General features: G+C 33.7%; 2 long non-coding RNA genes across 2 annotated transcripts; both read left to right on the top strand.

Moving 5' to 3' along the window:
• Nucleotides 1-1,159: 1,159 nt before the first annotated feature.
• On the top strand, nt 1,160-3,928 carry LOC145012450 (uncharacterized). The gene is made up of 4 exons (XR_013664517.1): nt 1,160-1,736; nt 2,014-2,202; nt 3,000-3,093; nt 3,450-3,928. It is a non-coding gene; the product is annotated as an uncharacterized LOC145012450 (long non-coding RNA).
• A 1,032-nt stretch (nt 3,929-4,960) lies between these two features.
• LOC145012451 (uncharacterized) lies at nt 4,961-7,523 on the top strand. The gene is made up of 3 exons (XR_013664518.1): nt 4,961-6,371; nt 6,486-6,655; nt 7,352-7,523. It is a non-coding gene; the product is annotated as an uncharacterized LOC145012451 (long non-coding RNA).
• Nucleotides 7,524-16,876: the final 9,353 nt, after the last annotated feature.

Here is a 16,876-nt window from a genome sequence, read left to right as displayed (position 1 = left end):
ATTATGATTCAATAGTAACCAAGTAGTTGCACATAAGTTGATCCTAAAGCCCATTGTTACTCCATCCAATTTTTTTCATTTAAAAACTTAATCAAGCACGATTATTTATTACTTCCATAACTATTTTGGTTTATTTAACAGTTACGTTTGTCCATTAATGTAATCTAGCATTATATAGGAAACGAAAGTAAAATTCATTTGTTGTACTCTTGTAGTGCCATATTTTTTACTTTTTATTTTTTTATCGGAATTTTTGACAAATGATTGAAAATAATAAACATAAAATGAATATCAGCTTTTAGAAAAATTTAAGTTAAAAGTAATCAGGAAAATTGATCATTAAAAGTAAACAATTCTTTTACATTACATACTTTGCATGCTAACAATTTTTTTAAACCATATAATATATTACAAGTTTTATTATTGTTTTTGGATATAGTCAATAACACATCTTTTTAATTTCTTTTTCATATTAAACACTAAGTTATAAATATATTTGAATTTTTAAATCAACATATACAAATATTTTTACTTTTAAACTAAAACATCACTATAATTACAATTTGCAATAAACAAAAACATGATTTTAATTTTAAACCAAAACATAAACACATTTACCTTTTAAACTTAGAAAAATAACATAATAAGATTTTTAAACCGAAAAGTGTTAGTCGATAAACAATATTTGTCAATTTGTTTATTGAATGTTATTTTAAATATGACATGTTTTGGAATTCAAAAAAAAAAAAAATCACAACAAAAGACAATTTAGCAAAAAAAAAATCTTTAACGAAAATAAAGTTTTCACCATTATTGAAAAAAATACTAACTCCGACTTGGAAACATTCATCAAAGATTGTCAACATCGCTTTATTTGTGCAAAAAAACTAATCACTTCTCAAAACTAATTTCTGAAAGAAATTAATCATATCCATCGCTTGGCGCGGGTATATATATATATATATATATATATATATATATATATATATATATATATATATATCTTAAAAACCATTTACCATATTTTGCTGAATTTTAAGAGGTACAACACCTTAAAGCATCATGTACAATAAGTTAATGCATTACATCTTATTTGGTCGATATACGTATACGTATGACTTTTAACCTGATCTCATTCCTTATCTGGTCCAATGACCTTCCCACCATTTTGCCCTATCTTCAGCCTTTTAATGCTATACCTCTGGCCATTTATATAATACCTCTGCTCTTCTCCATTCACCACCGTCTACGTCTTTAACTCAGTCGCCTCTCTCCTCGTTCTCCATAACCTGTGACCAACACTACCACACACCATCAACTTCACCACCTCACACCTAATACCACCGTCGCCATCAGCTCTGTATCACAAACCAACCGTCACACCGCTATCGCCTGACACTCAACCATCTGCATTCTCCTCCTTCCCCCCTCAATCGGAGACCATCAGAATCTATTACCCATACCCCACTCCATCTTCACCACCTGGGCACCCTCCCTGGCCATTAGTGTAATGAGAAACCCTAGCCACCATAATTTTCAAACTCATTAATCAGAGACCATCACAAACTCATTCATCTCTCTCGCTATAATCTCCGTAAATAAGCCTAGCTTAGAGCTCTCAGAGCCCCCTGTTTCTTGACTATGAATTTTTTGAGTCAGTGATAGTGCTCATCCGTCCCTCTCTATAAAAAAAAGCCCAAAGAGCCACAACCACAATCAATCCCAACCATCTCTAGGTTCGTATTGATGATTTTTGTTGGATTAAATAGTCTTTTGTGTTGTTTTAAACGTTTTTCTATTGGATGTGTGGGTTATGATGATTTTTCATTGTAGAAAAGGAATCGGTGGTTTTTTTCATGTGAATGTTTTTCCCCTTCTTTCAATCCCTTTCAAAGTCACGCCACTATTAAAATCACTACCAACCCATTGTGGGTTTTATTCTCTCTTCTCCATCTCTCCTTCTGTTATTAATCAGTTCATTTATTCATATATTTTATCTTGGTTTGATTGCAGGTTTTATGAAGATCCCTAATAGCCATTATCTTCAACACCACCAAATCCTTCATCAGCCGCCATTTTCAACACACATTACCTATAGATCCCCCCTATCATCACCACCACACCATTTCTCAGGTTTACACCACCATTAGCTCTGCTTCCCCTCTTTTTATTCTTCGCCAATTTATAAAATTAATCATACAGGTGCGTATTTATTTGATCATGGCTTAAAGTTTTACTTTTTTTAGGATACATTGGCATACATGTTTATAAAAATCATTACTTTTACTTTCAAAATGTTAAAATTACTGAATATGGGAAGTCAATATGAAGCTTAACAAGATATAGATAAGGATTTGGAACATATAAAGGTATTTGTATATGTTTCTGATGTCATGATGTTAAAAAATTGGATTTTATTCAAACTATTATGGATGTTTGGTTGACCTTTTTATTAAAATATAGCTTATGCTTTTAATAGATGATTATTTTCTATTTATCATTAGTGTTATCATAAAATCTTTCTTATGTATGATTGATAGAGATCTGTTGCTCCTCTTCAAGGTAACAATCTTGACCTAATTCTATTTGAATTCGGTTTAAATGAACTGTCTTTGTGTACTTTGATTGTACAACATTATTAACATAGATCTGCCAGCAATATCTTAAAAGTATTGTGATCTGCATGCTTTAAATTACCATTAGATGATTTTAGTATGCACTTGTGTTTATATGTCCATTTTTTGTGGTTTAGTGTTTGGTAGGCTGATTTGTTTTTTTAATGGAAAAGAATTTTGTAGGTTTGATATAATTTTCTTTAACCAAACCTAGAAAGGTAGTGATGTTTAGAAATAAAAAACCATGTAGATGCATTTATGTGACAGTTGAATAAATATTTTCGAATGAGGTTCATGATAGAAATATTTGGTTGGTCAAATGACTAATGTAATGATTATCAATATTTATGAGGTTTTTGTAACAGTTTAATGCTTGTATTGTAGGTGCTTTGGCATCTTAACAGTTGCTTTAATGCATCACCAAAGATGGTTTCAGTTACATTGTTTAATGGGTTTCTTGGTGGAGTTGAAAATCCAGGTACTTTCTAATTTCTATATGTGCAGACAAGAATAGAGTATTAGATATTATTTAACAATAAGAAACATTCTTGCAGTGATTAATATCATAAACAACAACTTATTTCATATGGATAATGGCAACAAAAACCTCAACCATTTAAATATGAGTAAAATAAATACATTTCTTCACGAAAAATGTTTTTTTTGGAAACTTATATTATAAAAATACATTTCCTCCTTTGGAAATAAATTGCTTGCTTCTAGCCTCATTCATTCTACTTAATTTTATTAAGCATATGGAGTTGTACTATTTACAAAGGAAAATAAAATGAAAATAGTTTCATCACATGATTTTGTGTTGTTTTTATTTAATAGGAATCGAGTAAGCATGGGGCTATTGGCTTTGTCATTCTAAAATATATTTTAGTTGAAAAATGGTTTGAATGTTTATGGATAGATAAAAACATTACAAGCGAACACTAAACAACTAAGATGCAAGTTTATGGATGTAGCTTTCCCCTGGCGTTGAATCAACATTATTGCAGCAAAGTGTTAACATATTCGACAGTTAAGCTCATTATCAAGTCATTCAACTTCAACATAACCACACCCGACTTAGCTAAGGATTCCATCACGACCCACATGAACATAAGCAGCTCCATGGCATTTGACAACAAAAATCACTCGTGTTCCCAAATTGGCAATTTTTGGGCATACAAGTGTAGAGTTAGAGTTCTTACAAAAAATTAAACCCCATAATGCCAATTTTATTATTACCTCAAAACATCGAAACAAAACGAGTAATGGTTGGTTCACCATAACTTTATTTGGCTATTTATTTATTGGTTTTTGTACATGATTTATTAGGAATAAAATAAAAGCTTTCTTTTTTCAATAATAAATAAACTTAAAAAACCTAAAAAACTATATCTAAATAATATTTCTTATCTCCAAGAATTATACCATATAAAAATATCAAAAATTACAACTCTTTTTCCTATAAATTGACTATGATATCGATATATTTTCATATCAAATTTTGATTCTATATTTATAATCTTTTTCAATTTTCTACTCTTTTTTTTTTTGGCATGGATCATTTGTTTCCAAATATTAATATCTTAAACAAATAATTTAGTTGTTTAAAAAAAATTATAAATTTTATTCAATAAATAAAAGTTGATTATAGTTAGATTGTTAATAAAAGTGAAAATAACCATTTAGAACTACATGTATGATATTAGCACGCTAAATGAAACATTTGATAGAAAAATGGTGACATTAGATTCGAAAAGGACATTGCGATTTGCAAACATAGTATAGATGTTTATTTGGAAAACAGTTTAAAAATAGACATTGCAATTTGCAAAAATAAGTATAGAGGTTTTTTTGGAAAACAATTTAAAAAATAAAATAAAAAGGAACTCCAAAATTTGAAAAATATATGATCTATCATGTGTTCTTACTCATTTGCAAATAATTTCCATAAAAGAGTTAATTGTCTTTAGAAACTAAATCTGAAAAAATTATTTGTATCCATCGTTTGGCGTGAGTAATAGCTAGTATATATATATATATATATATATATATATATATATATATATATATATATATATATCATTTGTGAATTACATGTATTGATTTGTAGAGAAATGATAAATTTTTACGCACAATCAACATGAATATGCTTTTTCTTTTCAATTGAAATTAAATGCGTAAAAATTTATCATTTCTCTACAAATAAATACATGGAATCACAAATGAATATACTTTGTTCTTGCTTTTTCAACCTTTTTGATGTTCTCATTTGATCATATATATATATATATATATATATATATATATATATATATATATATATATAACTTTTTGCTAATACCATTTTTACTTTTTCTTTTAAACAACCAACATTCAATAAAACCCAAAAACTAGCAAAGAACCACAACAAATTACAAACTTCTATGGGGTTTCGTATCGTAACCAATTAACCCATTTAGTAGTTATTTTCATATTATGATTAGCAAACCAAATAAAAGAAAACTCATTTATCGAATCAACAGTCATTTCATTATGTATCGTTTTCCCCATATATCGTGACATTTTTGAATCTCCATATCACCTAAATAGTAGTGAAAATCACTACTTCAATTTCCTTATTCTTTGCAACCATGGAAGCATTTTCGAGCTACATGAAAAATTCTTGTATCGATACCACTCATGTGGGGGTAAATTCTAACAAAAAAACACACCCCAAGTCCAAGCTACAACTTTAAATCTAAGAAATAAGTGGCTCAATTTCTCAACTTCTAAATCACACAATGAATATAATAAAGCCCAGATATCTAAACCACGGTAGTCAAGATTTGTTAGGAGATGTAACGTTTGTGTTTCTGGGCTTATCATTAATAGAGACGTAATAGTCTAGGTTAACCTTTGTAACCCGTCTTGAAATAATAAATATGTATTATTTGAGTATTACGTGTTTTGTGCTTAATTGTGTAACTTAAATGAATTAAGGATAAAAATATGAGTTAAAATAAAATATTAGATAAGCCTGATATCGATACATGAAGACGTAGTGGTCGTAACGAGCTTTACAAATATATAAAGAATGCCACAATTCGAGTTATAACGAAGAAGTTATGACCTGTTGAAGTTTCGCGACAGAACCGGTACGGCACAGCGCGGCGTAAATAGTGAATTTACTGTAGAGCGATATTTAGCCTTAGTAATGTAAATGAAAGTCATAGAATACATTAAACTGAGAGTGTGCATAAAAAGAACGCCCAAAGCTGACTTCGTATGAGGAAGTTATGATTTTTCGAAGTTTCGACTTAGCGATATGCAGCCCGAATACTCGATTTGAGATTGAGCGGTTTTTAGCCGACACAATCTAAACAAGAATCGAAGATCTCGTCGATAGTAGTCCAACGGTAAAAAGACAGACGAACACGGACGTCGGATGAATAAGTTATGAGTTTATAACGGAGTTTTCTTGTCCCGACCTACTAAAAATAATATAATAAAAATAAAGTCGAAATCAGCCGACCGAGTCTAAATGAAAGTTGTAGAAGTCTCACCTACGAGAGGATATAAAGGACGTTGAAAACGGAGTTCGTATGAGGAATATATGAATTTCTGAAGTTTTTAAATAATTAAAATATATTTATTTAATTATAAAATCGGATAATACCGAACCCATGACTCATCCGGCCTTAGCCACCCAGTACGCCCAACGTACGTAGATGTACACCCAACGTACATGTCGACGAGCATTACGCCCAGCGTAACTTTGAGGTACGCCCAACGTAAATCGGGGTTTCAGCCCCTATAAATAGAAGTCGATGACAGTCGAGTTTCTTTGCTCACTTCTTCATTTCTCTCTCATTTTTTCATCATTTTGCGTGCAAGAAATATCTTGAAGCCCCGGTATTAATCTCGAGCCCTGAAGACCCCGAGAAGAAAGATTCCGGAGCCGAAGCTCTGCCCGCGTAAAGCCCGGTTTTGGAGGAAAACATCCTGGTTTCGTCGCAAAAGATTATTTTAAGAGACGAGGCGCTGTCCAATCATCGTCTTATCAAGTGAGTGTGTAGCTACTTTCTTCTAACGTATAATTATGAATTATTTTATATAAAATAAATGTTATGTGTATATTTTGTTGTTATATGTGTGAATGTATATTCACTTTCTTCTATCTCATAGATATGATTTGTTCTCTATGAAATACATGTTATGTGTATGTGTCTCATCTGTTGTTTGGAATATGTATTGAATGAGAATGATATACAAGTTTTAAACTATCTATAAAAATCTATATTTTTATCTATTAATATATTGGGTAGAACATGGGTAGATAGTTAATGTGTGATAAATAGATGAGAGGCCTCGATGTTGTTGTTGTTAATCTAGTCATCTAGCAGAGTATGGATGACGACCACGGACTCTTAATAGAAAGTCATGTGGAACGCTAGCAAGTTCACAACCTGTAGGTGTTGTGAACGATGTGTTCACCGGTGTACTCTATCCCCCTCACGGTTGCCTTTAAGACATCTACTGTTGAGGTAACCCCTTTGCAGTAATGTCCGTCCCAATGAAAATCCTAGATTAGGTCCCTTGTGATAGTTGTTGTTTTAGGGACGTAAAGTGAGGATAACAGGAATGGGTAATCGGGTTATTGTTGATTGTTGAATTAAATATAATTATTTATTGTGGGTTGAAAACCCTATATGCTCACCAGGCTCCCAAGCCTGACCCACTCAGTTTTATTTGTATTACAGGAAGTGGCGCGAGGGCATAAGATGGATGAATCGTCAAGTTGTTTTGTATATAAGCTTGTAGTTGTATATAACTGTTGTATGGCTTGTAATATGCCGTTTATGCTTTTTGGTCTGTATCAGAACATGACATCCCAAGTTTTGATATCTAATGAAAATGTATTCCTTTATGAAATGCTTTGGTAAATATTATTTTATCTAATTTTGTTTTCGGGAACAAATTCCGCAACTCTTTTAAATCAATGTATTTACTCTGAAACTATTTTAAAAGCATAAATGAAACCGGTCTTTTCTGACCGAGATTTTGGGGATGTCACGGAAAGTATCACCCAAAACTGCATGAAAAAACAAAATAGAAAGAAAAGTGGTTGAGGCCTGTGTTAAACACAGTTTCCTTAAAACACATCCGCCCCATATGCGTGTTTGTTTCCCATGATACAACAACAATAAATGGCTCTTCTAGGTTAATTGAATCCTTACTTGGCACGAAAAATACTTTGGTTGCAGCAAGACATCGAAAATGATGCAAAAACATAAGAGATGAAGAGTAGTAGTTTGTTTCATTTAGGGTGTTCAATCAGTAGCCTGAAGCCTTTATTTATACTTAGAATAATATAGGTCAAAAAGCGTAACTAATGTGATTAATACAAAGTCATAACTGTAAAAAGTAAATGACGCAATTGATCAAGAAATCAAAACCAAAATTTATGATTAATGACTTTTAATTTAGGGTTTACAACTAGTATGAAAAATAAAAATAATTGCAAAAAAGGTTCTTGAACTTTTTTGATCGACCAGTTGTACATTTTTACCCCTAGGATGCGCGTTCTCACATAAGTTCAGTGAACCCAAGCCAAATTTGCTCGTATTTGCACCATCCCTTGCATGCAAGAGAGAACCTTGGTTCTATAAGTCTTAAAAAGCTAGCTAGACTCTGTAGTTATAAACCCATTTTCTTTTCATGCCCCCTCCAATGTGGGATGAGTTAAAACCCATTTAACTCATTTATTTGTTCTCTTCCAACTACCCTACCTTGACAAGTAATTTCTTATTCACCTTTAATCTATTTTGGATGTGTGATATATCGAAACGAAAGTATCATGGAGGAGAACACGAATATATAATCATTAGTCTATTTTCATTATATTTAGGGTACAAAATTCATGCTCATAATTGGGAAAAACCCATTTTTTGAAATTAGTAAAACTAATTATCCAACAATATCCCACATGAATGAAAATTACTTATATAATTTCAAGATGCTTAAGTATAATCTAGCAGTTTAATAATACATAAGATAGGTAGGTATTACCCTTTGAACCTTCCCATGAGATACATATCTATTTTACTAGAAGACTAGTAGACTCAATGTCCTTGAACTGTTCTGTAATTTGTGTAAATAATAAATACATGTCTCACGTGATTCTCTCTGACCTAGTTAGGTTTTCACTGATGTGCCCATTATGGTTATGGACACTTTCATGGTTCTATAAGAGCTCTTAGGAATTTTCTCATTTAATCCCCTTCGAAGCGAACACACTTCTATCTCACATAGGTGATTCTATAATAATCATTAAAAGCTAAGATTTGATTATTTCAGCTTATCATCGACTATTGTAAGCTTAATATGCATCACAATTTTTTTATAGGAATGAGTTGGGGTTGACCCCTATAGTGATTCACTTATGTTATATGCAAGTAGGTTGTCCCATTAAACCTAGATCTTGGGATCTCTTGTCAACTATGTTGGGTTTTCCTTCATAGTAACTTATTCATTCATGTATTTTAATCCCATTTCTCTTGACGACTTTGAAACTAACTCCCTATTTAACCCTTTGCTTAGTGGATCCACAATGTTCTGCTTGGACCTTATGTAGTTGATTGAGATAACTCTAGTTGAGATTAGTTTTCGAATGGTGGTGTGTATTTGAAGTACATGTCGAGACTTACCATTATATATAACACCAATTGCCGTTTGACTATCACAATGGATTGAGATTGCAGAAACTGGTTTAGGCTATCCCGATATATCTTCCAAAAATTATCGAAGCCATTCATCTTATTCTCCACTTTTATCTAGTACTATAAACTCATATTCCATGATGGATCCATTTATAATTTTTTGTTTTGAACATTTCCATGATATAGCTCCACTGTCACAACTAGCATTTTAGCTAGGAAATTCTATTCTCGTGTAATCATTCAACCTTTTTTAAACATATACTCTAAGTAAAAATATCACTCAATGCTCATTTAGATTCTCCATTGATGTTCATTAAAGAGACTGAAGCCCTAAGAACCATGGTTTAAGTCCATAATGGACTAGGATTTCCTTATTGGGCCTAATGGCCCAATGAGCATCTAATTCAAGCATTTTGGGCTTGGAAACCCTATTTGGAATCTAATTGGACCCACTTCCATAAAACTTAACATTTTGGGTCAAAAATAAATTAGTTTACTCTTAATGGGCCTTATTGGGCCATTAATGAATTAATTTTCCCTAATGGGCCATGAACTCCCTTTTTCTTTCAAAATGGGTTGTGAGTTATCTAATGAGCCCATTGGGCCGAAAAGTAATTATTGGGCCCAATCTCGAGTAAAGGCAAGTCAAGGCCTAAACTACTCCACCCTTTCTCCTAGCCCAAGAACCCTCAGCCCGTCATCAATAAAAAAAAATGAAAAATGAAATGGAAGGGGGGAGTTGACTTTGGAGGTGCCACCTCCATAATACTCCATAATACTCACCATGTAAGCGGTACTGAGAGTAACTCGGGATCCCAATTTGCGTTGCATACTTGCCCAAAAGTGAGAAGTGAAGCGAGTATCGCGATCGGAAATGATCTTTAGTGGCACACCATGTCTTGCAACAATTTCATCCAAGTATACTTGTGCCTATTTCTCCATTGGAGTCGTTTCACGCATAGCGAGAAAATGTGCACTCTTAGTCAGACGGTCGACGATGACCCAAATGCTATCATGCTGTCGAGCAGTCTTTGGCAATTTGGTAATAAAATCCATGGACAACTCTTCCCACTTCCATACAGGAACACTAAGGCTTTCTGGAGTTCCATAAGGCTTTTGGTGTTCTATTTTGACTTGTAAGCATACTAAGCATTCCTGTACATATCTTCCAATGTCTCTCTTTAATCCAGGCCACCAATAATCAGCTCTTACATCATAGTACATTTTACTTGTACCAGGATGTATTGATAGTTTAGATATATGAGCTTCATCTAAAATCTTCTGTCTTAATCCACCAATCTTTGGAATCCATAGCCGATTCTTAAATACTTTTAATCCTCGTGGATCATCAAGTAAAACATTGGCATAATGTACCATTCCTTCCTTCTTTACATTTTCTGGCTTTAAGGCTTCAACTTGCCACTTCTCTAGTTCATCAAGAATGGTGAACTTCACCGTAGTGTGAGTAATAGTATAACACATACTATTATGATAAACTTTCCTGCTAAGTACATCTGCAACCACATTAGCCTTTCCAGGATGGTATAGGATTTCGCAATCATAGTCTTTGATCAGCTCCATGGCTCGTTGTTGTCTCATATTCAGAGTTTGCTGACTGAATATATACTTGAGACTCTTGTGGTCGGTAAATAATTGGCATTTCGTACCAAAAAGGTAATGTCTCCAAAGTTTTAGGGAAAATACTACTGCAGCGAGTTCAAGATCATGAGTGGGATAATTCTTTTCATAATCTTTCAGTTGTCTTGAGGCATAGGCTATCACTTTACCATGTTGCATCAACACACAACCGAGTCCCAATCTTGAAGCATCGCTATATATGGAGAAATCATCATCACCTTCTGGGAGTGATAAGATGGGAGCATGAGTCAAAAGATCTTTTAGAGTTGAGAAAGCTTTTTCTTGATCTTCACCCCATTCGAACTTCACTTCCTTCCGTGTAAGACTTGTGAGAGGTACGGCTATACGAGAAAAGTCTTTAATGAATCTTTGGTAATATCCCGCGAGACCTAAGAAACTTCGAATTTCGGAAGCATTACGGGGCACTTCCCAATTTCGAATGGCTTCGATTTTGATGGGATCTACAGATACACCGTTACTAGAAATAATATGGCCGAGAAATTGAACTTGACGGAGCAAAAATTCACATTTCGAGATTTTAGCGTAAAGTTTCTCCTTTCGAAGAAGTTCTAAGATTTCACGAATATGAACGGCATGATCGGCTTCAGACTTAGAATAGATTAGAATATCGTCAATGAATACGATGACAAACTTATCGAGCATTGGGCGGCACACTCGATTCATCATATCCATGAATACGGCAGGAGCATTTGTCAAACCGAATGGCATGACAAGGAATTCGAAATGCCCATAACGGGTACGGAAAGCGATCTTCGGTACATCTTGCTCTTGTACTTTCAACTGATGATAGCCATATCTCAAATCAATTTTTGAGAAATAGCTAACACCCTGAAGTTGATCGAATAAATCATCGATGCGAGGTAGTGGGTACTTGTTCTTGATAGTCACCTTATTCAGCTCACGATAATCAATGCACATTCGCATAGATCCATCCTTCTTCTTGACAAACAATACTGGAGCACCCCAGGGAGAGGTACTTAGTCGAATAAAGCCTTTGTCAAGTAATTCCTGCAGTTGGATCATCATTTCTTTCATCTCGGCTGGTGCAAGACGATAAGGAGTCTTTGCAATCGGAGCAGCACCGGACACAAGGTCAATTCGGAATTCTACTTGTCTGTCCGAAGGAAGTCCAGGCAGATCATCGGGGAAAACATCGGGATTTTCATTAACAATGGGAATATCATTTACAGTTTTATTCTCCTTTCTTGAGATGTCAACTGTATAGGCCTGATAGATAGGACAACCTTTCGATATGAATTTACGAGCTTTGAGGAAAGAGATTATTTTTAAGATTCTTTGTTCACCATAGACATGAATATGATCTTCCCCTTCAATAGGAATGCGTACCATCTTTTCGTAACACAAGAGTTCTGCATGGTTCTTTGACAACCAATCCATGCCGAGAATAATATTGAAATTGGATAAGGAGATAGGGATTAGGTTAGCAAGAAAATTATAGCCTTCAATTTCTATGACACAATCCCTATTGATTTTATCAGCAAGTAATGATATACTTCCTACAGTATCTACATGAAATGGTTGCGCGAGTGCATAGCAAACAGTTTGAAAAGAATGCGCAAATTCATAAGATACGAAAGAATCCGAGGCACCAGAATCAAATAAGATGTGAGCAGGTCTAGAGTTGACAAGAAATGTACCCGTCACGATATTTGGGTCCTCACGTGCTTCCTCTACGGTAATCTGGAATGCACGACCCTTAGCTTTTGGCACCTCCTCCTTTTTAGTTTGAGTATTCTTCATTTGTTGGATAGGGACTTGACTTCTCGCTGGTTGTTGAACAGAAGCTTGACTTCCCGTCACTTGGCTGGTAAGAGTAGGGCAAAAACGCTTCTTGTGGCCAGTAATACCACACGCATAACAAGTCACATCCTTCCTTGGGCAAGCTGGCTTGATATGACTTGTTTCTCCACACCCATAACAGACAATGGATTCCTCGTCTATTTTGCATTGACTCGGATGATTCCTTCCACAAACGCAACATGACGGTGATTGAATAGAAAAAGATTGTGACCTACCACGGCCACGAAAAGCACTCTGAGATTGTGATTGCTTGCTTGGATCAGTTCGAATAGATTGAGCTGGTGGAATAGGGGAAACAGGAGTAGTTCTTTCAGTACGTGGATGCTTTGGAATAGTAAGAGTGGCACCACGTATTTCTAAGTCATGCTCACGCCTTTGAGCATACTCAACGGCTTTATCGAATGACAGAACATCCCGGTTGACAACGAAATCATGGATTTCGTGTCGTAGTCCCTCCATGAATAACTGAATTTTCTCGTCTTCATTTGGAATATACTTCGTAGCAAACCTTGCTCTTTGATTAAATTGAGTTTCATACTCATTCACAATCATTCCTCCTTGTTTAAGCTCGAGGAATTCCTTCTCTAATCTTCTCCTCATATCTAGAGGACAATACTTCTCTAGCACACGAGTTTTGAACAACTCCCAAGATAAGTTCTCCTAGTCACATCCATCGAGAGCTTCATATGTTGCTTCCCACCAGACTAAAGCTTCTCCAATGAGCATTGCAGAAGCATAGATAGCCTTGTCTTCATCATCCACATGAGAAACACGAAATACTTTCTCGGTGTTCTGAATCCAAGTTAGAACAATTATAGGATTAAGGACACCAGAAAACTTCGTAGCACCACTACTCTTGAAATCTTTGAACGAAGGATGCTTCACCTTTCCACTTGAAGATTCTCCAGTGACTTTCTCTTTTCCTTTATCATCATTCTTTTTGTGTTCTTCGAGAGTTTGTCGAATAACACTGGTAATTTTACCTAGAAGTCGCTCCTCACGAGGAGATACTGGAGTATTCACTTCCTAGGGTTGAGGATCTCCACCAACATCAGGGGTATGGCTACTTACTTGTTCAGCCATCAATCTGAAATACAGAGTAAGATAGTATTTTAGAATATTAGGGTTTACTATTACCTAATACTTTTACTTATATATTTCCTATGGTTTGTATCCCTATACTTATAGTGATTAAGTTCATATATTGAACTTCCTATAGTTTAAGTCTAAATACCAATCCATGGAATTTAGTTCGCTTAAACTACTACTCTGATACCATGGTTGAAAGACCCAAACTTTCATATTTTTGAAAGACCCAAACTTTCATATTTCACATTATCATTATTCCAAAACATGCTATTTGATATAAAGGATTTACAAACTATTGGATACAAACCTTCTATTACAAAGTGTTATATATATATATATATATATATATATATATATATATATATATATATATATATATATATATTACATAACTACCCAGGATATTGTAATTTATACAAACATAGAAAGTAGTACAAAAGTACTATTACAAACTATTCTACATCCTTCAATAGTATGTAAACATACTAGTTATTTATCACCTGTAATTATTAAACATTGATAGGGTAAGAGGTGACGCTTAGTGAGTTCAAAAATAGATACAATATAATGTTATGCCATATATATACTTCAATGTGGCAAAGCAAAGAGGAACAACAAGATGTATGCGAAATCATGTGACAAGCGTTCATATAATCAAAGACATTATTCAAAGATATTATTTTCAATTCTTGATATTCATCAATAAAGCTTTGGCCCAAATGGCATAGAAAACATGCAATTTCTGATTTACATCTTGTTAGAGTTCAGGCTTATAGTCCTGTCTAACCATTTGCCAATGCCATAGAATAGAAGTCATTCTCTTACGAAGACATGCTCTACATGGCCAGAGGCTACGTACCAGTACCAATGTGAATCTAAGTCCTTTCACTGATCACATGGTCAAAGGTATTACAATTGCTATAAACATAGCGAATAACACAAGAAAATAACTCAGAATGATAATACTGAAAAGCACATAGCACATATAACACATAACATACAATTGTTCCTATATATTGAACTCACCTTAAGTTAACCAGGGTTTAAAATAGTAATTTGGATATACTTCGGCTTTAAATATGCCTTTCTATGTTGAAAACCGAGAGCTTGATTGAAAATCGGGCTGTGCGAAGGTAGGGCTTCGAAACCGAAAAGATAAAATTTCCGGGCTTCTCGGGGGTCTCGGGACGTGTTTCGGGTGCTAAAATTGATTTCGGTGCTTTGGGGAAAGTTAATATGAAGAAAATATGGAAAGAGGGGCTAAAAGTGGCAAATTTTCAAAGTTAGTCGGAAGATCTCGCAGGCCCCTTTATATAGGGGCGAAGGTTCGGAAATCTGCGGCTGGGAGGAGTCCACGTCACACCTGCGTGGTTCGGTCCGGAAGCAGCTCAGTGGCTCGGACGTGGCTTCTTCGTGCAAGCGTCGGTGGCGAAGGCAAGGGACGTGGCTCGCATCGGATTGGCCACCGATGCGAGGCGTGTCCGGCTCTTACAGGATCTCGGTCTCGGCGAATCAGAATAGGACGCGTATCGGTTTCGGATTCGGCCACGAACTTGGTGACGCTGCTGCTTCGTGCGAGTGACGTGTCAGCGACGAGGTCTCCGATGGCTGGTACTGTTCATGCGAAAATATCGGAAATTGAGCCCCGAACTTGTAAAATCTATAACTTTCGCATACGAGCTCCGTTTTTGACGTTCTTTATATGCACGCGTAGCTAAAATTACGCTCTACAACTTTCGTTTAGACTTTGTCAGCTAAATTTGACTTTATTTTTAATATTATTATTTTTAACAGACCGGGACAGGAAAATCCGTTAAAAATTCATAACTTCTTCATCCGACATCCGTTTTCGTCAGACTTTTTACCGTTGTACTACATATGACGAGACCTTCGATTCTCGTTTAGGATGTATCGGTAAAATATCGCTCAATCTAAAATTCAAGTTTTTAGTTGTCTACTGCTAAGTTGAAACTTCGAAAAATCATAACTTCCTCATAACGAATACTACGACTTTCATTTAGATTACTAAGGCTAAAAAGTAGTTTATCAAAAACTCACTTTTTACGTCATTCGGCGTCGTGCCGGTTTTGTTGCGGATCTTCGGTTGGTCATAACTTCTTCGTTATAACTCGGATTTTGACGAGGTTTTCGCCTACAAATTTCTAACGAGATTCTCTACAACATCAAGTAATAAAATTTTACTTATTTAAAATTTCATATTTTCGCTAAATTTCACTATTTGACTTTTAATTGGAATCTCATAAGACTTCCAATATTTTCTGAGTGATTGTAAACATAGTTTTACTTCATTTCTAGTAAAAACCATCTGTTAGAACTCAACACTCAATTTTACATAATATTTCATAATTTTATTCATTACAAAACATAATTTTAAAACATGTATGTTACATTTAACACTCATAAGGGTATGAAATTGTGTAAAAATAAAATGTGGATTGATTTTTATTGAAATAATCAAAAGAGTTGCAATAATATGAAGAAAAAAAAAGTTAAAAATGTCAAAAAAAGAGGAGATCACATGTGTTATTTAAAAAAAGGCAATTATTTTCAATATATATATATATATATATATATATATATATATATATATATATATATATATATATATATATTAATTAATTAAAACATATAATTTATTAAAAATGGTCCATGACTTACATTAATAGTTAAAAAAGTATCACTATATTTTTAAATGATAATAACAAAGTAGAATCAATTACATTAATATATAAACAAAAATTATTTAATAAAATGATCGTATAATAAAAGATTATATATATATATATATATATATATATATATATATATATATATATATATATATATATATATATATATATATATATATATATATATATATATATATATATATATATATACACGTGTTTATTTAAGATATATATTTATTTCATGACAATCCCGCTGTGTATCTTTTTGTTTTTTTTTTTACTTAAGTAACATGGGTTATATACTAAA

The sequence above is a fragment of the Lactuca saligna genome, chromosome 8 (genome assembly GCF_052625555.1).
Source record: "Lactuca saligna cultivar CGN05327 chromosome 8, ASM5262555v1, whole genome shotgun sequence".
Classification (NCBI taxonomy): Eukaryota; Viridiplantae; Streptophyta; class Magnoliopsida; order Asterales; family Asteraceae; genus Lactuca; species Lactuca saligna.
The sequence above is the reverse complement of the archived record's forward strand: the minus strand, read 5'-3'. Positions and strand labels throughout refer to the sequence as shown.